General features: G+C 37.5%; 1 protein-coding gene across 6 annotated transcripts in view; it reads left to right on the forward strand.

Annotated features, from left to right (window-relative positions):
- Positions 1 to 26,221, forward strand: part of CCSER1 (coiled-coil serine rich protein 1) — a 562,152-nt gene that overhangs the window by 184,087 nt on the left and 351,844 nt on the right. The gene's annotated exons all lie outside the window — the stretch shown is intronic.

Genomic DNA, 26,221 nt, shown 5'->3' on the forward strand with positions numbered 1-26,221 from the left:
TGCTTTGAACATTTTGTTTTGTCTGTTTCTCTTTAGAATTTTAGAGAAATCAAATCATTTGGTGGTTTTTTTTTTTTTTTTTTTTTACATTTTCCCCCCTTTTGGTGGAGCCTTTACTCAGGTGTACACCATTAACTTTCATCTTCGTGTTAGTGAATTGCAGTTTGCTTTATCTTTTTGATCTACAAGAAGAATATTTTTTTGTTGTTGTTTTTTATCTATATAGAAATACAGAATAGTAATCTATTTATAGAAATAGAGAATAATTTAGGTTCAGAGGGCTCTCTGGAGGTCAGCCTTCTCTACTCAAAGCAAGGCCAGCTCAGAACAGGTTGCTCAGGTCCTTGTCCACTTAAACTTTTGGTACCTTAATGGAGTCTCCACAGCATCCCTGGGTAACCATTCCAATATTTGACTACCTCATAGTAACTTTTTTTCTGAAGATGGAAACAGAATTTCTCATGTTGAAACTTCATCATATAATAAACACCAAAAATAAGTTGGGGGGTTTTTGCTGCTCACTTATTGGTCGTCTGTATCTAAATTCAACCAACTATAGTCCTATCTGAAAAGGATTGTCAAAGGTTTAGCCACGATGGTTTGAAATGAGTCCTTCTAAACCACCTGTTTTTGTTGAATGGCAATCCTCAGACTTTCGTGTTTCCTTCAGTTCACTAGAAGCTTGATTTGTGCTATATGGGTCCTTAATGCACTTCTGGATTGCAGAATCAAGAATTGAAATCATTAATTCTCCATTAGTTGCTTTTTATATAATGTGAGAATGTAGAGTGAATTGAAAGGATTTGTAACCTCATTGTATCTTGAAATAAATAAGAATTATTATATTATATGACATAGAAGTTCTAACATTCAGGTGGTAATATAGACAGCATTCTCTGTTGCTTCTAATGTGAATAATTCTATTATGATCAGAAAAGGTCTTTCTTACCATGATGGTAAGCATAAGAATTTTAGTTTAACTTACACAGTTCCATTAAACTTGTGTAAGAATCTACTGTTATTTTCTCTTTGGAAATATGTTGTACCTTTCAGTACTTCATCTTTAGAAACATTCACCAGGTGATCTCCACAGAAGGAACATAAGGTATTTCATGTGACTCACCAGAATTTCATGTCCAGTTACTAATACCTCCTTATATAACTCATTGATTTTATTTTTTCATCTTAATCATTCAGTCTTTTACTTATTTGTTCCTTTGTCCTATATAATTTTCATTTCCCCAGCTGACTGTAACACAGTGTGTCTCTGTAGTTTTCTTTTTGTCTTGCCCTATGAAATCAAAATAGCCTTTTCCTAGTTCTACATTTGGATGTCCATATGTGCTGTCATTTACCTCAAAAGAACCTGAGTAGTTACTTTGAGCAACCAAAGAGAAGATGACCTTGAACTGTATTAGAAATTTATATTGAAATGACACAACTTGATTATCTTCAGAAATTCAGACATTTGTATGTTTATGTCACTTTTAAATTATTAGTGAAAGATTACAGGAAAGTATAATCCCATAAAATTGAAATACTGTATTGAAGAATCTGATAAATAAGTCATCTGAGTATATTTAGCAGACAGTTTCCATGGAGAAGATCCCCTACTTCCATTGCAACTAGATGTAATTTTTTTCATCCAAAAGTCACTTCTGCCCCAACCAATATTGTAAATCAAATTCAGAGCAGTCCAGAATAAAAGACATTAAAGAAAAATTCTTTCCTTAGCATGGAATGCTCAGGCATTTTTAGATGTAGTCAAACATAGTCTCTGGCAGACTTGTATAGAATTGGAGTATTTTATGCTTGCAAGACTGTAAAATAAGATTATATATTTATAAAACTAATAATATGTCACATGTTTTCAGCCACTTTAAAAATATACAGACTTCATGGGGGAAATTACATGGGTTACCAGAAAAAAAAGTTGCGGTGTTTCTGTTTTATAGCTGATATTACCCATAGAAGAAGAAATTACAGTAGTGTACACCTCTTTATTGAAAAATAACATGCTAATTGAGTTAAAATATTAGCCCTGTTATTCAGTGTAATCCTTCTTCTTAAGCACTGAGCACTGCTTCTAAGGAATAATTTAATTATGATCTGCCAAAATGTAATACTAGCTAGTAAAATATGGTTCTTTTTGTTACAGTTGCTTGTAATTGAAGAATCTAAATGGAAAAACTACATACAATGTATGCTGTACTGTGCTGCAGACTTACAGGCTTGTTATTAGTCTTATCTTGAAAAGGGAAATTGAAGACATGGCAGTAACTTTCAAGATTGAGAATGTTATTTAGTAAAAGGCTAATGAATGATCGTTCAATTAAGAGAATTAATTACCATTTCACTTTCAGTGAAAAAGCCTTGAAAATGTCTACTAATAATTCTTTATGGTTTTGGCCATGCAAGGCTCATAAGGCAGATGGTTCCCCAATGTTTTGGGGAACCTCACTGAACAAAGCTGGATAGTCTGGAGGGTCCTGGCATGTTGAGGAAACTTGGTGATTTTCCAAGTGCTCTGGAAGATCTCTCTCAATCTCTTCTGCAGCTTTTTCTCATGGATGTTCCATTTCTGACAAGACAAATCTGCAATAAATTATGTAACCAAGACCTGTGGGATGCATAATTTCATGAAAAAGTATTAACCTGTACTACCCAACATGGGCAGCTTGATAAAAGCGACTTTAGCCTAGCAGACAATACAAGCTGTTCTGCGGCCTGTCCGTGATTTCTTGGTCCCCCTTTTCTCTGCAGCTCGTGGATGTTTATTTGGACTGTTTGGTTTTTGGATTTTTTTCCTCAAAGTCTTTATGGTACTAACCTTTTTGTCAGTAGTAACTCCTCTCATTTGAAAGAGAGAAGACAAGAAAATAGGAGTTGGGTGGATGAAATTGGGAGCTTTTTCCATTCCTAAGAAGTGGATTCTTTACCTTCTGACTTCGAGCAGGCCTCTCTGCTCTGAACGGTTCTTCAATTAATCTCTGTCATTTTTGTTCTCCCCATTTTTGGGGAAAAGTATAGAACAATGGATGTTCTATACTTTCTATGGTTTATAACATTTCTGGCAACTGATTGATTGTGTTTAGCCAATGAGCTTCTGAAAACTGGACTTTATGTTCTTTCTCACTTACTGCTATGAACGATAATGAATACATAATGCCTCCTAACCAAGCAATATGTTGGCTTTCCTGTGCTCTTCCAGATGAGAATGAAACTATTTCCATCTGTTAACTTTTTTATGGCTTGAGTTATAGCTGGCTTAGGCAATGTTGAAGTCTGGCTAATCGAGGGGACATTTAAGGGCTTTGCCTTTTCTAAAATCATTGGTTGAACATTTCAGGCACAGACATACTGAGCAGAACTTGTATGGTTTTGGCTTTGTGCCTAGCAAGAGAAGGTCCTTATGCTGAAATAAACATAATGGAAAAATACAGTTGTATTGGGAAGGAATCCATTTAGTCAGTGATAATGGGGTTTTGTTCAAACTTTAGATGTTGAGCTTGTTGATTAATTTCATTGAGTGCCATAATTAAAAGAAAATCTTTGGGTTTGTAGAAACAAGGTCATATTTTCTATGTATTCTTTATGAAATATATAGTTTATTAGCTGCATAATTCTACTTTTGGTTATTTTTATGGCGATATCAGAAGTGACCTTACTGGTTGCTAATCTAAAAAATAAAGATACGTTGTCTATATGTTTGTGTAATTTGGAATATAAATTATTCAGCTCATGCCTTTTTTGGAGCTCTGCAAAACACCACGCAGGCTATGGTGCTTTAGCTAATTGCTACAATTAGCAATAGGACTAAGTTACTTTGGACATGGATTGCATACTGTGTTTTACTAATTAATCATTTATTTTACTGAGGGAAATCTGCTGCCTGTGGCTGTCATTAAAAGTTAATGTGTCCGATACAGTGTCTTTAGATTGCACTTGAAAAAAAAAGACCAAAAAAAAAGAGAAATGTGGAAAATTATGTCGAAATTGCTGTGAGACTGGCCATAAGGGTTGCCTGAGATTAGTGGGGCAGAGTGATACCACTCAGGCTGCAATTAGTCTGTCAGATATCACTGGCTGCATTACTTCTCCCCATGCATCTTTCACCTCATCAGTAAAATAAGCATAATTATAGAGTCCCCTTTTATGCTGCACTTGCAATCCACTGATGGAAAGTACTGAGAGAAGGCTAATTGCTGTTTGGATATTTTGTAGTCTGATCGTTGGTCAGTATGGAATTGCCCTTAAACTATGGTTTTTAAAGACATTAAAACATTTCCTTCAGTCTGCTATAAAATGTATTATACTTGCTAATACTGTGTTAGCCGCTCTAGGAACCAATTGCAAGTTTAATACACTGTAAAATACTGCAGGTTTTCTTCCTTTAAGTAACTTTGTAATTAACCACTGTAGCACTGCTGATTTATTGAACAGCTCTGCATTTAACATAGCCCCTTTTATCAAGTAATCCATGCTGGAAATTGGTAATTCCTTCATTTCATGGTATGTTGATACTACATATACTCATAAATTTAAATAACTAATAATAAAAATGTACTAGGTTTAGTAATAGGATTTAAATTTATCATGTTCAATTGGCTTTTTCTTTTGGAAATATACATGGGCTCATGTATATACTCATGCCCAGCTAGTTGCAAAGACAGGCAGAACACCCCATTGTTGCACTTTGTGTGGTTTTTTCCTAGGAGCATATCTCAGGGTGATGGAGAATACAGGGGACAAATGGATAGAGTTAGGTGTTCTCTTCGGCAGTGAAGATGTTTTATTCTGAGATTACCCATTGTAAGGAGTTTAATAACAAGGAACAAACCCAATGTTAGTTATTTAATTAGACATTCTCAAGGTACAAGAGCACCTCTGTACATTCCATGTGATGGAACTGAAGCGGATCTGCTCCATGACTTTCCCTGGCACCAAGCTGACAGGCCTGTAATTTCTGGGAGCCTCCTTCCAGCCCTTCTTGTAGAAAGACATCACATTTGTTAACCTTCAGTCAACTGGGACCTCCCTGGTGAGCCAGGACAGCTGCTAAATGATTGAAAATGGCTCACTGAGCACTTCCACCAGCTCCCTCAGTACCCTTGGGTGGATCCTATCTGGCCCCATAGACATGTGCATGTCTAAGTGGTGTAGCAGGTTGCTGGCCATTTCCCCTTGGATTATAGCAGTTTCATTCTGCTCCGTCTTCCAGCTCAGGGGTCTGGGTTGTCCCTGAGGACAACTATCTTACTACTAAAGACAGAAGCAAAATGGCATAAAGTTCCTCATCCTTTGTCACTTTGTTTGCTCCCACATCCAGTAAAGGATAGAGAGTTTCCTTAGCCCTCCTTTTGTTGTTAATGTATTTATAAAAACTTTTGTTGTTGTTGTTTTATATGATAGTAGCTAGACTAAGTTCTAGTTGGGCTTTGGCCCTTCTAATTTTCTCCCAGCATAACCTCATGAAGTCTTTGTAGTCCTCCTGAGTTTCCTGCTTCTTCTTGCAAAGATCTCAAAGTTTTTTTTTTTCCTGTCTTTTGGCACATGGGGATGGGCTGTTCCTGTGCCATTAAGATTTCTTTCTTGAAGAATGTCCAGCCTTCCTGGATTCTGTTTCTCATAAGGATCATTGTACTTTACAATGGATGCTCCTGAGTACTTTAGAGTGTGAGGTTACAGGTTGGAGATGGGCACACAGCTCTGGGCCCCTGTGAAGCCACACTAATCCTGGCTCAATAAGAAGATCTTCTGAATTGGTTCAGCTCTGTTATCAGTTCATCATTGCCCATGCTCATGCTGAAGTTGTTTTGAAAGCTACATTGATAATGTTTTTGAGCCACACTTTGACATTATCAGTCTGAAATGAATACCCTTAATATTTAATACTGAAAATGGAAAATTTCTCTATTTCTGTTCTGTTTGTTCTGCTGCTGTGGCTTAATCTTTGTAGATTACGTGTCTGTGTGCTGTAGCCTCACTGAAACTGGATTGACCATGAAACATGTTGTCTTCCACATGTGGGGGGGGGTGGTGATAGAAGTGTCTACTCCCCGTATTCAGAAAGCAAGTGATGAGTTATTTCTCCTGTGGTTGCCTGAATGAAACATTTTCGTATGGCAGGGCAATGTGCTCCAGGTCAGCACAGATTTGCATAGAATGTGTCCCAGCCTCAACAAGCCATGTCTGAGCAGCACCTTGCAGGGAAGCATTAAAAATAGTAACCCTATTAACAGGTAATGTCCCTACATCAGCAGTTCTGTGCAATTGGCTGTGATTAACCTGTGGCTGAACACCATAAAATTATAACTGTTGCAAAACTGAAACCATGGTCTCGTTTAGTACTTCCATGGTTTTGATCCATTGCTGCAGGTGGGTCAGCTAAATCCCACCCCTCACTTCTTGGCAGTGGAGCTGATCACACCAATTACATTTTGTGGTAAAACTACAAATACCAAAAAGTGCATTGCAAAATAATGAGCAAGCGGTGGAAGAAATCCTGACTGTCTGCAAGAGTCTATAGAAGGAATTGATTATACTAAGTTGTTAGGGCTCATGAGTAATTTGATTTATTTGAAAGAAGGTAGATGGAAGAATTTCTGATAAAAAACCATTTAAGACTGCCAGATCTAACAGATTTTGCAATAAGTTACCCAGTTATCCAGTTTTTTAAAGGAAAAAAGTAATTGAAAATAGGACAGCACCTAAGCGTCGTTATAATTGATTTTCCTGCAAATTTATTATAGTTATGAAAATACCAACTCATCAAACAGTTTTGTAATTTACAAAGAGCATTTCATATGAGGCTTATAGCTGGTGCCATTACCTTCAACTTCAATAGGTTAAAACCAAAAAGAATTGTCCTCATTTAAATAGTCTGTCAACATCGGAAGCTGGACAGTCCTTTATGCCCCCTATATTAAGATTTTTTTCTTCCTCACGATAGGTTGCAGTTTTCCTGACACTGAAAAATGTCTGGTTCTATAGATAAAGCAGTAAAACTGGTAATATGCAACTGTTGCTGTAAATGGATGTTCAAGGAGAATAAAATGTAACAGATAAAAATGTAGGTCTTATACTCAGGTAGTAGAGTGCCAGCTGTGCCTGTAGTTACCCATTTAACTATTTGTGTTCATGTATGACCATACAGATGATTCTGCAGCGTTTAAATTTGATCTCTTAATTATCCCTAATGCCTTGATCATCCAGAATTTTGGAAACAAGTGCTAGTGTAGTCACAGGAGAATATCTCACTGTTCGTAGCATAGCTGGATCCTGGCATAGCTCCGTGCTGCAGATTTGTTTGATGCCTTCTCTGCACAGTGCATTCCATTACTTCGCAGCCCAGGTTATCAGAACAGTGCTGATCATTTTTCTAGTGGAAGAAAGAAAATAGATGAGAAATGCTGATACAGCATGCTTGCAACTGAGCACCCTGTTCTACTAGATGTCATCTCTGCTCTCTGCAGGGGAGTTGGAGTGTTTGATGATTTTATGATTTTGACAGAAAATAATAGTGCTGATTTTGTGCCGTCTGGCTCCACTTGAATTCATGAAGATTAAGTGGTTTGTTTGAAGGCTTACATGATGAAACCCAGTGACAGAGAAACAAACATATTTTTGGAAAAGGATTTAGAAATTGCCCATTGGTGACATATCCTACACCTGGTTTTGTAATTGTCCAGAGCCAATTGGTAGGCACATGTATCTTTCATGAGCATGTGATGTATCGAAAGAAATATTGCATATGTCTGATAGTCTGTATTTTCCTAGTTTATGTACCTTAATATTAAAAAAACAGCAGTTCTCTGCCTCTGGTCAGAGCCTCAGCTGGGTGTGAAGTAGCATAGGTGCATTTAATCCAGCTGGTATTTGGTGCCTTGTCAGACTGCTGCTCTCTTCATCTTTCTTTCTCCTTACATTTTTGTATTCATGGTGAGTTCCCTTTACAGAGACAATAATCATCCATGTAATGAAGAGCTCATGGATGTAACATGCAAACTTAGCTCATGCCTAGAAATTTTTTTAAAATTTAAATTGAATACTCTCCTCTGTTTTCCCTCCTGGACTCAACAAAAGGTATTGAAAAGTTGTCAGGTAAAAGCAATAGCCTCATTTGCAAGCTTAAGAAGAAGATTCTTCTTTTTATCAGCAGCTCTTGTGTCAAATCTCTGTGAAGATAATCTAAATAGGAACAAATATATGTTCAGAGATAACTGATGTTGCCTCAGTAGAAACTGTGCATGTCATAAAGCAGCTAAGAAAGGATACAGTTTGATTACTTACATCTCTTTGAAGCAGGATAGAGATAAATGAACGACTAGTCAAGGATCATTTCTATCCTAGGATTTCTATTTCTCTTATGTGGCACTATTTTTCCTGCCCCTCCTGGGCAAATCATTGTGGTGGTGTTTTTGGGGGTTTGGTTTTGTTTTTAAACATTTTATTTTAGTGTAATATGAGGAAAACAAATCTCTGGTCACAGCTACAAGCCGCCACAGTGGAAAAAGAGGGGCAGTTTTTATTACTTGCCATGCCATGCAAAAATCTCTTCTAAAGATTGTTCTTTGCATTTCATTTAAACTATGGTATCAAATTAAATTAAAAGTCCTTAAATCTCCAGTGTACAGCCATGCCAGCCTTGCTCATCTGTGTAAGTCCCCTGCTGCTGATAAACTTCTGGTAGTAGCACAGAGAAAGCAGGCAGTGTTTGGGTCAGTCCTTTTGCTATGAAAATGAGCATTTTTCTCACTAGTCCCCAACCCCTTTTTGTTTTCCCCCTCTACACTTTGTGATGCAGCTTTGGATCGGTTGATGTCTTAAACTTTTACTCCTACCCTCATGCATGGTGCTATGGACCAACAATTGCTTTTAAAATTAAGACTGTCAGGGTGCATGTAGGGAGAAACAGTTTAGCGTGTCTGGATGTAACCAAAATCTTAATAAGTGAGCAAATCTCCCATGTGAGCAGGACCTTTCCTGATTTGCCGTGTCAGAAAGAAGAACTTTGTATTCCTTTTGTGTAGATAGCTTTTATATTGACACAGAGATTAGCCTTTTTAGAGTACTGAAACTGAACATTCAAGGTAGTGTAAGATAAACCATGATAAAAATATTGCTGATTATACAGACTTTTATAAAACCAGCCAACTATCATAAGTTATGCTGTCTAGTTTTTTATTTAATCAAAGCTCTCTTTCAAAGTTTGTTGAGGCAGTGGAGAGCTCTGCCTTGATGTTAGTGAGCTTTGGGCTCCCTGAATGAGTAAGACAGTGACATCAAAATGGATTCATACTCACAGGTTTTGTTTGTATGTGGTTGTCATTATAATTCACATTCTGGTGGGCCTGACTGCCTTTTTTCGTTGTGCTGGTGTGTCCATGTCTGTGGCTAAAATGAGGGTATTTAGCTGTATATCATTTATATATTTTTACAATAAAGTACTTAGGAAGACACATGTGCTTTTGAAATATGTACATAACTATGCAGTTCTCACAGGTGTACCTAAAATATGCCACTGTCTCTTGCTAGTTACAGTGATGGTTGCATTGAATTTGCTGCTAAAAGGTGTAGTTATACCAAAAATATGTTTTATAATTTCAAATACAAAATATTTTAAAAATATGTTTAAGACTATTGTTTAGATACTGAGCTTTCCTAGCCTATGTCATTCTGTCATTGCATTGTTCTTTCACCACTGATTTTTCTGATGAATATGAACTTTTAATGTATTTCTTTTGACTTTCGTGATTAAGCTCCTTCTAAGTTGTCTTTATTAAGATGCCATTATGTTTTGACTATGCAAGCTTCATCAGTATATTTTGTATGCCATATTTTACCATATGATGTCATTTATTGATACAATACAGTATTTGACTGTTGGTTGGTTTATTCATATAATTGATTTCTTTTTTCCTCAACTTAAGCATCTTTCTGATTATCTTGTGTTTATGGCATCTTTTTCCAGCTTCTTGAACAATTTATTAGGGCAGTTTACTGGCTCAAAATAGAATTCTTTACTATTTATATCCCAGCTTTTACAAAAATATAATTACATAGTATAATTTGGATAAATTGTTTTCTCACACTCCAGTCACTTTGGGACTTGCATTATGTGCAGCTTAATTGGCTAGGATTATTAAGAATTAGTGTAAAATACTGTACTAGTATTAGAATTAGTACAGAGTATTCTTCTCATTTTTTTGGTATTGTTCAGTTTCCTTCCCCTGTATATTTGTATCTGTATTCTGCAGAGGATCTTAGAGAAGCATTTCTAAATATCTTGACAGTATTTAAATCATAGAAAAAAAAGAGTTTTGTATGAACTTTGGTCCTATAATATTGTCATTGCATAATGCTCTGTTCTCCATCGTGTTTAGATGGGTACTGTTTATAAGTGATTTTCAGGACTATGGACAGATAAATGAAATGCAGTGTGGTCTTGCAGAGCCTACTGGAAAAAATGGAGATTTTAGGAGTTTGATACAGTGTCTTATGGAATATGTTTCCATCAGAGTTGGAAGAGCATGTAGTAGGGTGTTAATTTCAAAGCCAGTATTTACTTTTATTCATGTAGTATAATCACTGTATAAATAGATATATGGTGAGTCTTCAAGAACACATTATTCTTGTGCTGAGCTTTTTGGTTTAAGATTTCATTTAGTTTTTTCTGTGCCATGGTTACAATGATGAACTTTATTCCATTTTTTTATGGAATACAGATAGGAATGAACCTTTCTGGACATGCTGGGTACTGAAAATACTTGTTCTTACGAAACAGTTTCAATGTGTCAGAATAATAAAAAAGTACGTAATTAGAAACTACTTCTTCATTCAGATCTCCTTTTGGGGAACTGCAATACCAGCAGTGATAGCTTTACTCCTGTGTGCTATTCAGAAAAGATTTTCTGTGCAAGTTACACCCAAAAAAACCCCCTTCATTTATTCCATCTTGGTTTTGATGTTAAATTGCAAATTCCTGCCATTATCTGGAATCTAGCTGCAAAAGGGAGAGGGAATGAAGCACAGATACAAAAATAGGAACAGGAGAAAAGTGGCAAAATATGAACTAAATGTAGAAATGCTTTGCTGGAAGGGGGGTTGTTTGAGCTAGTCTGGCACCCTGGCAGGCCTGCTTCTGTATTTGGTATTTGCTGAAGCAAGTAATTTATCCTGACAGCAACTTTGCCAGTACTGCAAGAATCCTATTTCACTAAGATTAACACTTTCTCCCTTGTTTCTAAGGACAAATATGCTTAATTTCTTGTTTCTGGATCTTCTTGTCATCTGTCTCTTCTGTGGTTTGTGTGCATACGCTGTAGCAAGTGTTACACATGAACTGTAGAAGTAAGATTGAGCAGCTGAGCTCTGTAGCTTTCTTAGTGGTGGATTTTTTTGTTTGGTTTGTTTGTTGTGGTTGTTTTGTTTTGTTTTGTTTTTTGGCTATTTTAATACAGTTTGCTGTTTCAAGATTATGAGCTCCAGCCACAAGGAAAAGCAAGAGGACTAAGGTTTGGGGTAGCCATTATTCCAGACGACTTTTGGAGCAGTAACATAAAATATTCATGTACTGTCTGATGAAATTTTCGTGGCTTTGCCCCATGATATTATTCAGGGCCTTCTTGCTTATCACTGCTGTGGTGACAAGTTCACTCACCTGCTTTTGAAGGAAAAAAAAAAAAAAATTGAAGGAGTGAATAAGGGAAAACAAATGATGTGTTTATAATTGTATCATGTGCAGCATTTATTCTGACTTAGAAGGTGCTGGTAGTGAGATTGTGAGATTTAACTTAAAAGAAGTGTTTTATTCCTATATTAGGGTTTAGGGCAAAGCTTTATTTAGAGAGGTTTCTGCCCAGCAAAAAGTATTGATAGCTTGTAATACTAGCAGTTAGAGAAGATACATTGTACCCTGGATACCAGGAAAGAGGGGGCTTGTACCAAAGCACTCTTTAGCTTCATACTATGATTGGCAAAATACAGCTGAAATTATAATAATGACATTAATGAAAACAGGGCTAATTTTTAAAGTAAACTCAGCACAAACTGTAGTTTGTGTATTTTTCTGTTTTTTATGTGGACTCATTTCAAAAATTCTTATTTTTACTGAACATAACAAATCTGAAATCTGCTGTTCTTTTCAGCTTCAAGTGGTGATCCTACTTCATGTCATGGTCTTGCAGCCTAAGTAAGCAGATAATCGCTAGCACAGTTTTTGCTGCGGGTGCCTGAATTCCAGTTTTCTACTTGACTCCAGTGCTCAGCAGCTCAGTTGCAACATGATGCACAGACCTTCATGAAACACAGGAAGTCAGTCTGGCAGGTTGAACTTAAGATAACCACTACACAGGCACTCCTCATGCACTGACCACCTAGAAAGGCCCAGCCTGGATCAGCCATCCAAGTTGACATGAAATAATTGGGATGTTGCACAATGGGTACTTCTAGGGACAAAACCTCCCACTTCTGTTCTTGTATGTAAAACCAAACACAGACACTAAAGTTAACTTTGCGAAACAGTGACCTACACAGACTCTTACCTATCTAGAAACTAATTTTTTTAAGCACATCCTTAGATTTCAGTAACATTGAATAGTGGACTTACACTAGTGATTGTGGTACTTCAACTTCTGTTGCAGTAGAATAGAGAAAATTATGACAGTATGATTTTACAGGTACATTTAGGGTCTAGAGGGGAAGCCATATGAGGAGAGCCTGAGGTCACTTGGTTTGTTCAGCCTGGAGAAGAGGAGACTGAGGGGGGAGATCTCATAATGGTCTGCTTGGGTCTGTTCAGTCTCAAGGCCCAAGGGAGCAGCATGAAGCTGTGTCAGGGGAGATTTAGTTTGAATATCAGGACAAGGTTCTTCACCCAGAAGCTGATTGGGCACAGGGCACACAGAGAAATGGTCACAGCACCAAACCTGACAGAGTTCAAGAAGCCTTTGGACAATGTTCTCAGATACATGGTGTGGTTCCTGGGGATGGTCCTGTGCAGTGCCAGGAGTTGGGCTTGAATCCTTGTAGGTCCCTTAAAACTCAGGATATTCTAGGATTCTATGATTTAGCTGTTCTCCTGCTAAACATTTCCTTCCCTCCTCAAAAGTGTTAAAAAAAAAAAAAGGTACTGAAGACCTAGTCTAAATTTTGAGAGCCAGGAATCTCAACAGCTTGACAGTTTTCACATACAAGGCCTTTGTGGGCACCAAGAAGCTTCTGTGTCTCTGTGCAGCACAGATGTATTCTGATCGGTGCTAGGTTTATAACTCAGTTCTTCTGCATACTAATAGGAAATTGTGCAGTCATCAGTTCTATTTTTAAAGTCTGCCTATTGCAGTTGTTTTGTCTTTGACTAGACAAGAGAAAGATCCTTGGCTGTGGAAATTAAAAATCTTTGTTGTTATGTTGTCATTTGGTTGATTACAGCACAGAAGAGTTACAGTACAGGTTAGTGCAGGCTAATTCTGTTTACAAAACAAGTCTTTACCTGTAACTACAATAAGTATTGTCATGCTTTAATGTAATCTTATGACTTTCTCAAGCCCAGTCAATTTCAGAAGGTAGGTGATTGCAAAGGTGTGTTCATGATTGTACCCGGAGTGCACCATTTCGTTCCAGATAGGACTTGGACAAAAGGCTCTTCACGCCTACTTTTAGAGAACAGGGATGATGCTGTTCTTGATCTGCATTTGTCACCTGTCTTTTAAGCATTTATAAATGTCTTGTGAATGTTGCAAGATAGCAGTATTTTCCTCTTATCTTACTCCATCCAGGAGTTGATTGATTCATAGCAAATTTCTGCTGCTGTGTCACTGGCCTCTTGCTCCATACATTCATATCACTTTTTGTAATATCCATCTTTCAGTGACCATCTGACCTATAAAAGGTCACTAGGTGCCAATTGAGAAGATACTTCAAGTCTTTCCATCTCCTTTTAAATAAATTTTACAGTGTTTGATGTGGAAAAGTGTTTGTTAAGGTGTTTTTTATCTATCCTCTAAAAATGAATAGATTACTATAACGTTACTATACTAGGACTCAAAAGACCTATTAAAAACTTGCCCTTTTCTGTGAAACCCTGTACATTAGCTTTGTTGTGTTTTCATCTTCATTTGTTAAAAGCCAAATACCCATCCCTAAGGTCATGCAGTTCTCTGTGCAGGGCACATACATGCTTGTATTCCTAGTAGTGCTACATCCTGTACAATATTTATGATTTTTAGATTTTGCAAGCCCTGGTGATGAAATGTTCACATACTTTTGTTATACAAATATTGGTGTTGATGGCTTTCAGAAAAGGAATTGAAGTGATTTTGAAGTGCAAGCATATATATATAGACAGAGAGAGAGAAAGGGAATGGCTTTTGGAAGTAGAAACAAGGTTGTCTTAAGTTCCAGTAAAAGCAGGATAAAAGCTTGTGAATATATTCTGAGTTAATATAGTTTCAAATGAAATCATACCCTTAGGCTCAGTCTTCAAGAATTTTAGTACCACCTGAAAAATCTGCAGTTGTTATTTGTCTTTGTGTCCTGGTAGGGTTTTGTTTTGTTTTGTTTTGTTTTTTTTATAAATCAGGTGGCCTAATCAGATTATCAGAAGCAATAGACCTGGGAAGAAAGGGCAAACACAGCTTTGGAAAGAAGGATTTAAGACTGATGGCATGCAGAGGAAAGGCCTCTCAGGATACCTGAGATTGCTTCTGAACTATTTATTGGTGGGAATAGATTTTTTTTTTTAATGAAGTATGTTTGTGTGGAAGATGAACAAGGGTGTAAAAATTCCAAGAGACATTTTTAAGTAGATTTACATGCTTAGCTGCTGTTATGCTGTGACCACTGTTAAATGCCTTCAGGGAGCGGAAACAGTTGGTTTTAGAAACAATGTATGGAATGGCAAGAACTTGGTGACGTATTCTGCTAAAGTGCTGCTTCTTTTCATTTCAAAACTTCTGGCAAATGTTTCTAGTAGACTTAGTTTTTCATTCTGAAAAATGTGATTGAAATCTGGGAGATTTTAATCTGGCGCTTTCGTATTCTCTCATATGGAATAGATAGATTTTGCTCTATACCAAGGCTACAGCACATGGATTGGGATAGCATCAGTCTTTCAGTACACGTCAACACCAGGAGCAGCTGGTAACTGCTGCTCTTAGTGGAAGCCAGAGAAGAAATGGTGTTTCATGTCCTGCCTTGCTGTTCTTTTGGGCAAGATCAGGAAAGATAAGGGAACGAGTATGGCTCTTCCAAGAGGGCGTCTCATTTCCTTCCTCGTGCCTGCTCTGCTGCGCTGACTGCAGCTCAGGACAACTAAACCTCTCTGGTTTTTGATGTATAGCTTCAACACCTCAGTGCCAGGAAGGAAGAATCCACTGGGCAGTCACCAAAGGAGTCATTAGATCAGAGAATTTCTGGGTAGGGGAAGAAAGGTTGGTGGAGGGGAAGGCAGTTTATTCTGCTGTGCGGCTGAGAGCACACCACCAAATTCTGACCTCCTTCTGCCATTTCCATGTACCAAAAAACCTGCCTTTATATTCAAATTAAGCAACATTTACTACTGAACACACAGAGCAAGAAATAAGTTGTTTTTTGTAATTCACCTTTGAATGTGTAAAATAAACATGCATGTGTGTTTTACAGCGCCTCTGAATGTTCTCGTATTTGTCACATGCAGGATCACCTTTAAATATTGAAGAATAAATGAGCTTGAACAGACAACTAATGAGACATTTCTTCCTACAAGGAAGGCTTGCATTTATGAGCCACATATGTCCTACTTGTATTTTCAAATGACAAGCCTTTTCAAATGGTGAACTTGTTTTCTGCCTGATGCTCACAGAGACGTTTTTTGGTATTTAGAAGTACATTTGCAGATTGTAGATCCAAGCCAATTTCGCAGAATGACAGACCAAACTCTAAACACTGTTGCTGAATGTAAGAAAAGATGAAATGATCCTTTTTAAAATTTCTGTCAGTCATTTTAAGTGATAGCAAGCTTCAATTTTAAATTGGAATGTAGTGGAATAAAAATAGCTGGGAATAAAAGAGAATGCAGTGAATCTAACCTCTTTGCATGGAATGGTACTTTTTAAAAGCTTTAAGGTAAAACCCTGTAGTGGCAAAATACATAATTTTCAGTCTGGAGAAAGATTGATAGCCTTAAAATGTGTCTTATTATACCAAAATAATCTTTATGCTAATGGACATTCCTTATAATGTTACCTATAGGTAATTAGAAATTATGGAAGGAGGCAGGAGACCTTGAGTTCACATTAATAAAGTAGTACAGTGAGGGAGGAGGGAACATAGCTAATGTGTACTGCTGTCTGGAAGACAATATGAAAGCTCATTGAAAGAATATTTAATTTTGATACTAAATCGAAGTTGTAGTAGGAAACGGAAGATTATCTCTTTCTTAAAAAAAACCCCAAATATGTAAAATTAGATCTTAATTGGCTATTTTTAATGCTAGGTTCAAGAATAGTAAAGGCTGTTGTTGCAGCTGCTTCCCTCATTGAGAAGAGTCTCCCGAAGATATAAAGGCATTTGGGTGTGGTTTTGAGTATAATAGATGGTAGTGTCCCTTTATCAGAGAGAATGGAGAGGAAAATACAAGTGTGTGTGAGGGAAAGGACAGTGTTACAGGCACTGGATAGGATTGGTAAGGTTTGGGAAATGGAAAATTAGATGTAGCCATCAGTATCAGAATATAAGGAAAAGGAACATCTTTCCTGAAGCAGTTTGCTAATGTGTACACAGGAAGGAAATGAGAATACAAGGATGGAAAGATTTCTTTAAAGGAGTGTAAAGGTATAATAGGAGCGGTGGAAATGTTTGTTGATATTCAGACATACTACACTGAATTCAGAGAAGGAGAACATTGGGGTATTAGTGTGTGCCTTGAAATTTTCCCATGTTATTTCTGTAAGTAAAAAATAACATCTTACAGGACTGAGTTACGATGGCATTTGGAGTTCATTGGTTATAAAGAAATGTTATGCTAGTGGTGCTTTCAGTCTGTGGTCGTGCTGGGACTCAGGTTTGGGTGGAATTATCATGGTTTACTGTAAACAAAACTATATAAACTTGAACAAGCACCATGGTGGTTCAGCTGTCTTTAATTTCTTCCAGAAATCCAGAGGGCCTTCAGTGGCTTCTGGAGCCTAATGTGTGCCTTGCGTGAGCCAGGTGAGATTTTTCATAATTCCATACATAGCAAGAAGTAAAAAAGGAACGAGTGAAGAAAAATAATAGATAAATAATTTTAATATAAACTTCAGTAAAGATTATTCTTTTGGGTTAACTGTTCTTAAGGTTCCTCTTGAAGATCAGTGGTTTCAATGAGAGCTCCAAAAGTTGCACCTCCTGAGGTAGCAAAACCTCCTCTCATATTCAGGGTGTTTTAAGGGGAAGAATCCAGTCTTCTTACAAGCATTCTTACAGACTTCTACCTAATTATAAACTGTACTCTTCAAAGTTATGTACACTAACAAGGCATAAAGTAAATATTTTTAAGTATTGAGAGGGCTCATTTCAGTTCCCTTACTGTAAATGTTGAGTGCCATTTAATATGCTGTATGGTAATTTCATTTAGCTTCTAGCTCCAGCTCTAGAAGGGTGTCTTCCATGTCCTGTGTCATATCTGCTGGCCTCTATATGACTTAAATACCTTAGGATATCTCGGAGATACTTATATTTAGGCAACTGACCTGCTCCCACAATCTCAAATCAGAAACCAAACAGGTCAAAATAACTGCAACCTACTGGAAGAAATTTTTTTAAAATGAAGGTGGTGAAACATTGTAACAGCTTGCCCATAGAGGTGGTGGATGCCTCATCCCTGAAAACATTCAAGGTCAGGTTGGATGGGGCTGTGAGCAACCTGATCTGCTTGTGGAAGTCCCTGGTCATTGCAGGGGTTTGGACAAGGTGACTTAAAAGGTCCCTTCCAACCCGAACCATCCTATGAATCTGTTGTTGCATTTTTGTAATACTGTAGAGATCAACAGAATATAAAGCTGGAGTAATGTTTGTTCTAAATGTATTTTCTGTTCTAGGGCTACTTGTGTGAGGGTATGCATTCTGTTTTCCCTATTTAAAAAAAAAAAAAAAAGATAGGCTACTTTAATTCTCGTAGCATGTCTTTTTAAGGAAAAGATCTTGAACAGGTATTAAAAAAGCCAACAAATCTCCCCCCCCCCCAACCAAACAAAACAAGAAGAAACCAATCCACAAGCAAAAACCCTTAAATTCAGTTTGTGTGGAAGTCTCCTTGCCTTTTAGACAAGAGAACCTAAATCTCCATTTTTCAGCATTGTTAAGCTTGCAGTAAAATAATGCTGTTACAAGACTTAATAGCAGTATCAAGCCCACACAGCTTGGCTCTATGTTTCAGAAGAAACTTTTCATGTGAGGCAAGAATGACACTAAAATAGCACATCTAAGAGCACCATCAGTGCTTTTCTGCTAGGTTTAATTTCTGAAGTTATGGGCTGTTGCTTTTGAAGCTCAAATTTTAGCTAGAGTGTGTATTAGATTTAGTGAGCTGTTTGATTTCATTACAAGGCGTAGGTCTGCTGCGTTTCTCTGATGGCACAATCCACCTGTCTTTGCTGAGAGTGCTCCCGTGGGAATCAGAGTGTTTGTATGATGATGAAAAATTAAACCTTCCGTTTGATGCTCCTTTTATTGAAGCTCTGCAAGATGATGTTGAAATGCCTTCTGTGTAATAGGCAGCTGGAGTAAAGTATTATCCATCAGTGTGGGCATAATGATTTATGTGAATACATATTTGTCGCTGTATGTGGTGACAAACTCCAGTGAAGCTCTGAGCATTCCTCGTGGTTACCCAAGGAGTGTTGATATTACATGTCCTGTTAGACTTTGATGCTTTTTTTTTGTTGGTTTTTTTTTTGGTTTTTTTTCTTTGTTTTTTTTTTTTTTTTTTTTTTTTTGTTTTTGTTTTTGTTTTTTTTTTTTTTTTTCTGTTCTAACACTTGTTTTTACCAGTTTCTCTGTATGCAAGAGAAGGAGCACTACTCTTAGCCAGTTAATCTTCTTTTCTGTAGAGGAGACATAACCTCTGCAGAGTAGCTCTCGACACACCCAAAAAATGCAAACCTGCCTAAAGGAACTGTCAGCACTGAGCTGGAAAGGAGCAGGCACAGCAGATATCTGCACTGCAGTGACTGCAGCTTGTATGGATAGACTTGGAGTAATGTGATGTAGCTGCCACACCATTAAGCACAACATGAACTTCAAAAGCCTCCGGCGTCTTTGAGTAGGCTCTAAAGCAACCTTAGTGCCAATGTGAACTCCAGGTTGCACCAGCCTCATTGCTGGCAGTGCCCAGATTAGCTGGTTGAATGCTGGGGGTGGAGGTATCCTGCTGAGCAGCAGTGATTTTGGTACATCCTTTGCTGTGGCTTCAATGCTGTATTGACTTAAGGAACTTCCCTTTTGAATTTTGAAAAGAAGTATGAAGGCAAATCCTACAAACTCATTGCAGTTGCTTCAGTTCTGTTATTTCTGTGTATTTTGGATGGTGTTACTTGGAAGGCAGCAGGTGCTCTCCACCTCACTTTGGTCTGTCTTTCTGCAGAATGTTCTTGTTTCTTCTTTTATTAAAAATACATTTATTTATTTATTTATTTATTTATCCAAAGAACATTAAGTCTACCAGGTTTTAACTTGAACAGACTGCTATTAACAATTTCCTATGTAGTGGTACAAAGATCTTTTTAATGATCTTGTTCATAAACCCTTTAGCCTCTGTAGCTATTAATTCTTTAATGAGTAAATTACCTCATCATTTCTTTCGGAGGCAACAGTGTTGTCCCAGCTGTGTGATCTTTTCTGGGTATTCCCAAAGAAAAAAAACCCCAAAATTAGCAACAAGGTCAAAAACCCTGAAGGATTTCCTACTAGCAATTACATTCATCACGTGCAGCTCTCTGGTGGCTTCTTGGCCTCACTAATTGCCTGTAGTGTGAAGTAATTTTATGTTTAAAATAGCTTATGTGCCTCTAGCTTGGGTGAAGGCCAGAAACCAGGCCAAGAGTTACAACTGATAGATTGAAACAAAATCCAAGCTATTGAAGAAGTGAATTAGTGTATCCTATCCTCTGTCTGTCATATCTGAGCTCAGGTCTTTCTTCCTCTGTTTTCTTATGGTGTATTGGTGGTTTTAAGCCAACCAGTTGGCATTCTGCAAAGGCGTGTGGTTTGCCAGCTGCTGTCTGTGAGCTGGGGCGGAGTTCTGTTTCTGAGTCCCAGTACCATCCAGGGGGCTCCTGGGACTTTCCCTCCTCCAGGTACTGCATCTTAGCAAGGAAACATCAGACTGGGCTGTAGGACATCCTGATGTGTTTATCACTAAGAGTCTGAAGACTGGAACACTTCCTGACAAAGTTCTCTTTTCCAGAATGCTCTGCTTCCCACCCAGAGAGGCAGACCAGATTGTCACACAACTAGGCTATCAGGCAGAGGGAATCCACATCCTACCTTCTGTGTGTACATCCATGCACATGCCCACAGGACATGCTCTGCTACCCATATTCCATAGGCAATATGGGAACCATAACTGCTTTTTGACAGGGATTTTCACAGTGTTTAAAGTATTAAAAGATTAAGTGTCCTGGTTTTCATTCTATTTTATTGATAAAGAAACAAGTGCAGACCACCAACAAACAATCTTCCTTTCTAGTTTCCACTTTTCCCTTCTCTTTCCTATTGCCTGATAGGTACCTGGGAAGAATTAACAGTCTGAGGAGTAACACTTCTTGGAGTCATGCAGATCATTGGTTCTCCCTTAAATTCAGTTCATTCCCCACCCCCACAGTGGTTTTGCTGCTTGCCTTTATTTTTTTTTTTCCCCCTCCATTCTTATAAACTAAATCCATATCACATCTCATATTATCCATGCAGGCAAGATAGATATCCTGAACAGTTTATTTTTTTAATGTTTCAGGATAGCAGATCCTGGAAGATAATAGTGTTTCCCCATAAATCAAGTTAAATTGGAAACATTTGGCAACAGCATTTTCCTGTGTATGTGTATAGAAAAGCTTTTTTATCTTCCATCTGGATGTTATGGGTAGAAATTACTATAAACTAGAAGGTGCTGTGTTTCAGTGATGGCATCTTTTATTCTTGATCTCAAAAAATCAGAATAATTTTCATTCATTTCTGGTGTTATGTTAGGATAGCACATTTTCTTGACTAAATAAGGTTTGTTTGCTGAAATGAAGGATGCATTTTATGTTCAGCTTGCCAGTGCCCTTTGCTATAATTCAATGTGACATAATAATAGCTTGGGTGTCTTTTGCTTTGCCTATATCATTTGCAGTATGGGAAAATCAAGAAACCATGGCTTTAGTGTGGCTTGTCAGGAAGCCCTGACACTGTCTCTTACTTTATACCTTCACTTTTCATCTTGTGCAGTTTACTAAAAGAGAGCAAAAGTGGTTTACATTTTGAGTGACAGTGTGGCATTAAACAGCATATAGAAAAATGCCAGCAAAGCTTCTCAAGTAGAAAAATTGTGAAATAGTATATACAGTTTTCATGCTAAAGAAGGTTTCAGTCTCAGTTGTCTCCTTAATTATAATTTAGGAGTCTCCAGCAATGTAGGACTCTTAAAATTTGGGTTCTGAAAGAGCAAACATAGTTCAGTGGTGGTTTATATTTAATAACCAGGAAGAGGCGCTAACTTTTTTCTGGCTGCATGGAACATTTAGATGTAGATTCTCAGCATCTGTCCATAAACTCACACTGTCTGCCTACAGCTCCCTAGGTACCTCTCCTCTTGCTTTGTCTTTTAAATCTCTCTGCTTACTTACTCTTTCTTAATACTGTGCAGGATTGTGAATTTTGGCTCTTCTGTTGAAAATATAGTCTATGTAATGGAGATTTAAGTCCCAAAGACCCTTTTAGTTTGCTTCCTAAATTACTGACAGAGCTGAATGTCATACTGAATTTAACTTAGAACAATCTATTTCATTGTCTTTTTGAGATGAGAGAATGAAAAGTCAAAGCAGCAGTGATAGAGTGAGCCTGTCTTGGAATAACTACTCAAACCCTGATTTATTCTCATATTTCTTCTCTGGAATTCATGGAGTTACATAGAGAATGCTCTAAACACTACAAAATTCAATTAAATGTCCTTTACCAGCTATATGGCCACATGTATATTCCATGCAATTTTCAAAAGAAAAAAGCTGTTGCTCGAAGTAGCATCTGCGCACATTTTAAAGTATTTTGGAAGTCCATGGAATGCAAACACTTGCATAGATTGAATGTATTTGTCTAAAGAGGAAGCAATGTTAGCAATTGTTTTTACTCTTATCCTGAAACAGCGGCCTCAGTTCCTGATTTTCTGCAGGAAAGGCATACCTAGTAACCAAGAATTCGTTTATGTGAACATCAATACTGTAAGCATCTTGCTTTAGTTTCAACCTGTAAGGATCAATATAACACAAGGACGAGAGGAAGGACTGCTTATTGGTCTAATTATCTGTCTAGAGTCTTGTATTTTCTTTTTCCTTTCCTAATGTTCAGAAAGTCAGTAGTGAAGCATCTTTTGTGAGAAGACATTGTTTGAGATAAATGTGTTAATATAGGCAAATCTGCCCCTCTCTTAAAATTTAGAGTGCTTTCTGAAGGTGTCAAAATATGACATTGCAATTACACCAGTGACTGCGTTTTGCTGTTAAGAATTTGTAAGTATGGCATATGAAGAGGTGCCTGTTAAGTACTGATGCAAAATTGATTTGCTTGGAAGTGGAGGGAGTTACATGTGCATCGTGAAATCCTCCAGAGAATCAGGAAAAATTTGTACTAGCTGGTCACTCTTCACAATATATACAAGAAAGAAATCAAACCCTATCTTGTCTACCTTGAGGTTAATCTTTGAAGGCAATTTAAAGTATTCTTAATTGCGATAATATTGTTCAGGCTAAAAGTGACCCTTCCTTTTTTAGCCCTGAAATGCTTGTCATTCCTGTTTCTTAAGTAACTATCACTTATGTCATGGATTAATGACTAAGTAACTCCCCTGCAGAAATGGAGGCAGATTTGGAGGCCTTTCTCTTTTGCCAGAAGTGTCTAAAAGTGATCTTTGCAGCCTTGTTCTCTACAGAGCTTGATGCATCACTCTGTTAATCCATCCTTGGGACTACCCTGTGCCCTAGGAGTGCTTGCTTCTTTCTGAACCACCCTGCCAAAATACTGACAGTTCGAAAACCTTGGCTTTTAAACAAGCCAAGCTGAGCTTCCAACAGCTCACAACGAGGTCTCTCTGCACCATGGCGCCCTGTGGTGATACGAAGTTACCTTGACATGGCCTTCCAGGAGTGTGTGATTTTTATGAAGTTAGCTTTAGCTGTGGTGTGTATGAATGATATGAACATCATGTAGTGATTCGCTATTAAGATTTATCTTCATTTCTGGTTTTGTTTTAAAGGATATAGGGTTCAGATCCATCCAGGCTATTGACCACTGATCAACAAAAGAGTAAAGTCAAAATGTGTCTGCAAAAAGTAACAGAGAAATTTGATGCAGATATGTAAGTAGGTAGTTACTTATTTAAAGGAATATCTAATGGCCCGTCAATAAATTATTTTAATCTAAACTTCTTTCCATCAAATTAAATGCAAAGCACAAAATCTGTCTCTTGGGATATAATTGAATGACATTCAAAACAGTTTAATTACATAATTATTGTTGACAATAAGAAAAAACAGATGCATTCAAAGTTATCAGATCTAACTTCAAGAAGTATTTCAAGTTTCTGAATTGTGTTAAAATAAAGGAATATATATTTTTGGCTTATATATGGAATATATGTTGAAGTATGCAAAACATGGTTAAAACATGTATGTGCATTAGTGTGTAAATGTGTGTATTAACAGGCATTATCTATAGGTGTGTATATGCAAAATTATTTGTGTTCTTTTCGTAAAGAGCATTGTGGTGATGGTGCTATTGTTTGTACAGGGCATATATTAGAAAATCCCATTTTGGCTCTAAGTGTATTATCCATTTTAAGAGAGTAACTTCGCAACTGGGAATATTACTAAATTTATTTTTATTGCATACTTGTGTTTGGATTATGTAGGCATATTTTGAATCAAGCATGTGCCCTGCCAAATGGCTGGTGCGGTTTGCCAGTCATGTGGAAAAGCAAAAATCTCTATTTGATTAGGTGCTGACAGATATTTACATATATATTTCACCATTTCCAAGTATGTTCATATAGTTGTAAGCACTTCTATTTTTATAAAGCTAACTCTTACTGATCATGCAGAACTGTTAATGGTCCCGATTCAAAGAAACTTCAGTCATTTAAAGAGTGACTTGGGAATGTTGTTGCTGAAGTCTAGCAAATGTTATCTATTATGAGGTTGCCAGAATGCTGTCCTTGCTCACACAGGGTCTGGCTCAAGGTTGGGAACTGTCTCTTCATCTCTCTGCACCCAGGGTCTCTCTCGTGTTTTTGTGGTTATGTTTGCTGAACGTCAGTAAAACCAAAACTCCTCAACAGTCCCACCGATTTTTAGCAAGCAGCCATAGAAAGTGGGAGCAGCAGCAGCTCTTTTTCACAACAGCAGGATGGGAGGATGTGGGATTATGCTAGGGAGGGATTAAGTTCTTCTTGCACCTGAGTACATTCAGACCCACATCTGGCGATTGAGCAAGCAGCTCGTGAAGGCAGAAGGTAAATGCTCTCTGTTCCTTCCTTCAGCACTGTGCCTCTGTGCAGAAATGTGTCTAAGATTCATTGTCTCAGGGAGAGAGAAAAAAACCAACAAGCATTATGTGAGTATCAGTGAGTGTCATTTTGCATTGGTCTTTGTTCAACACTTGTCTAGGAAGGAAATGTCTGGTGATTGAGCAAGCAGCTTGTGAAGGCAGAAGGTAAATGCTCTCTGTTCCTTCCTTCAGCACTGTGCCTCTGTGCAGAAATGTGTCTAAGATTCATTGTCTCAGGGAGAGAGAAAAAAACCAACAAGCATTATGTGAGTATCAGTGAGTGTCATTTTGCATTGGTCTTTGTTCAACACTTGTCTAGGAAGGAAATGTCTTTTTTTTTTTTTTCTTCCCCACTGGATCCTGGGACCATCTCTGTATTTAATGCAGTGTTTTTTATGTTAAAATTATGTTCTTGGGAATGGCTAACACATCGAGAAGAGTTACCATAAAAATGCTGAAGTAATTTAAAGCATTGCAGAAATTATTTTGTATCACTGTGCTAGTCTAATGTGGAAAGCAGACATCTGGCTTTAAGTAAAACATTCATATATTGGTATTGGAGGTTAACAAGCCTTCTTCAGTAAGCTGAATAACAAAAAGGCAAAAAATATCACAGAAATCAAATTATTTGAAGAGCAATTTTAAGTTCTCTGTTTCCTAAGCAGGGATCTTAGAAAATATTATTTTGGTCTGCCTTGCCTTTTGGTTTTTCCCTTGGCACTTAGCAAACTGCAGGTCATGTATTATGAACATAGTCTAATACCAAAGTCAGGATCTTGGCTTCATTAACTTCCACCTAAGGAGAGATGCCTCTAGCTGATATGCTCATTCATTTGGCAGTTTCATCAATTCTGGGAGAATTACTGCTTTTTCTTCTGGCCTGAAGCATTAAATTGGTCACTGAAATTGAATCTCAGGTTTCTAAAGAAGTGAAAAATATCACATAATGTGCAGTTTCTATATTAACCAGCAGAAATCTTGTTGTAGCCTTTATTTTGATATAATAGTGATATATAGGTTTTAAGAAATGGGCGGCAGCCTACAGGACTAAAGGTTTCAAGCCAATTTGAAGTAAGAAGATAAAGTAATGTATGCATACAAATTTATTGAAGAGTCTCTTCACTTCCCCTCACAAGGAAAAGGGAGAATGTCTTAACTATGGACAACTTGGCATTTTCAGGATCAGTTCTCCCCTTCTTTGTAATCCACATGGGCTTCTCCATGATCAAATGTAAATCTCCACAGTGCTTTTTCTCTGTTCCCCAGATACACGCTACTTTTGTGGGCAGGTTGTATGAAACCCACAAGCACTGTATGAAAACCATTTTGCAATGCATTAACTACAAATGTAGAGACTACCAGCTGAATTTCTAGGAGTGCTCAGCATCAAGCAGAACTGAAAAGAAGCAGAAAGCCTCCCTGTGTAGTCTGCCTCCTGTGCTAAACCCTGTGACTAGACGCTCATGGT

The sequence above is a fragment of the Corvus brachyrhynchos genome, unplaced genomic scaffold, assembly GCF_000691975.1.
Source record: "Corvus brachyrhynchos isolate BGI_N302 unplaced genomic scaffold, ASM69197v1 scaffold229, whole genome shotgun sequence".
NCBI classification, from domain to species: domain Eukaryota; kingdom Metazoa; phylum Chordata; class Aves; order Passeriformes; family Corvidae; genus Corvus; species Corvus brachyrhynchos.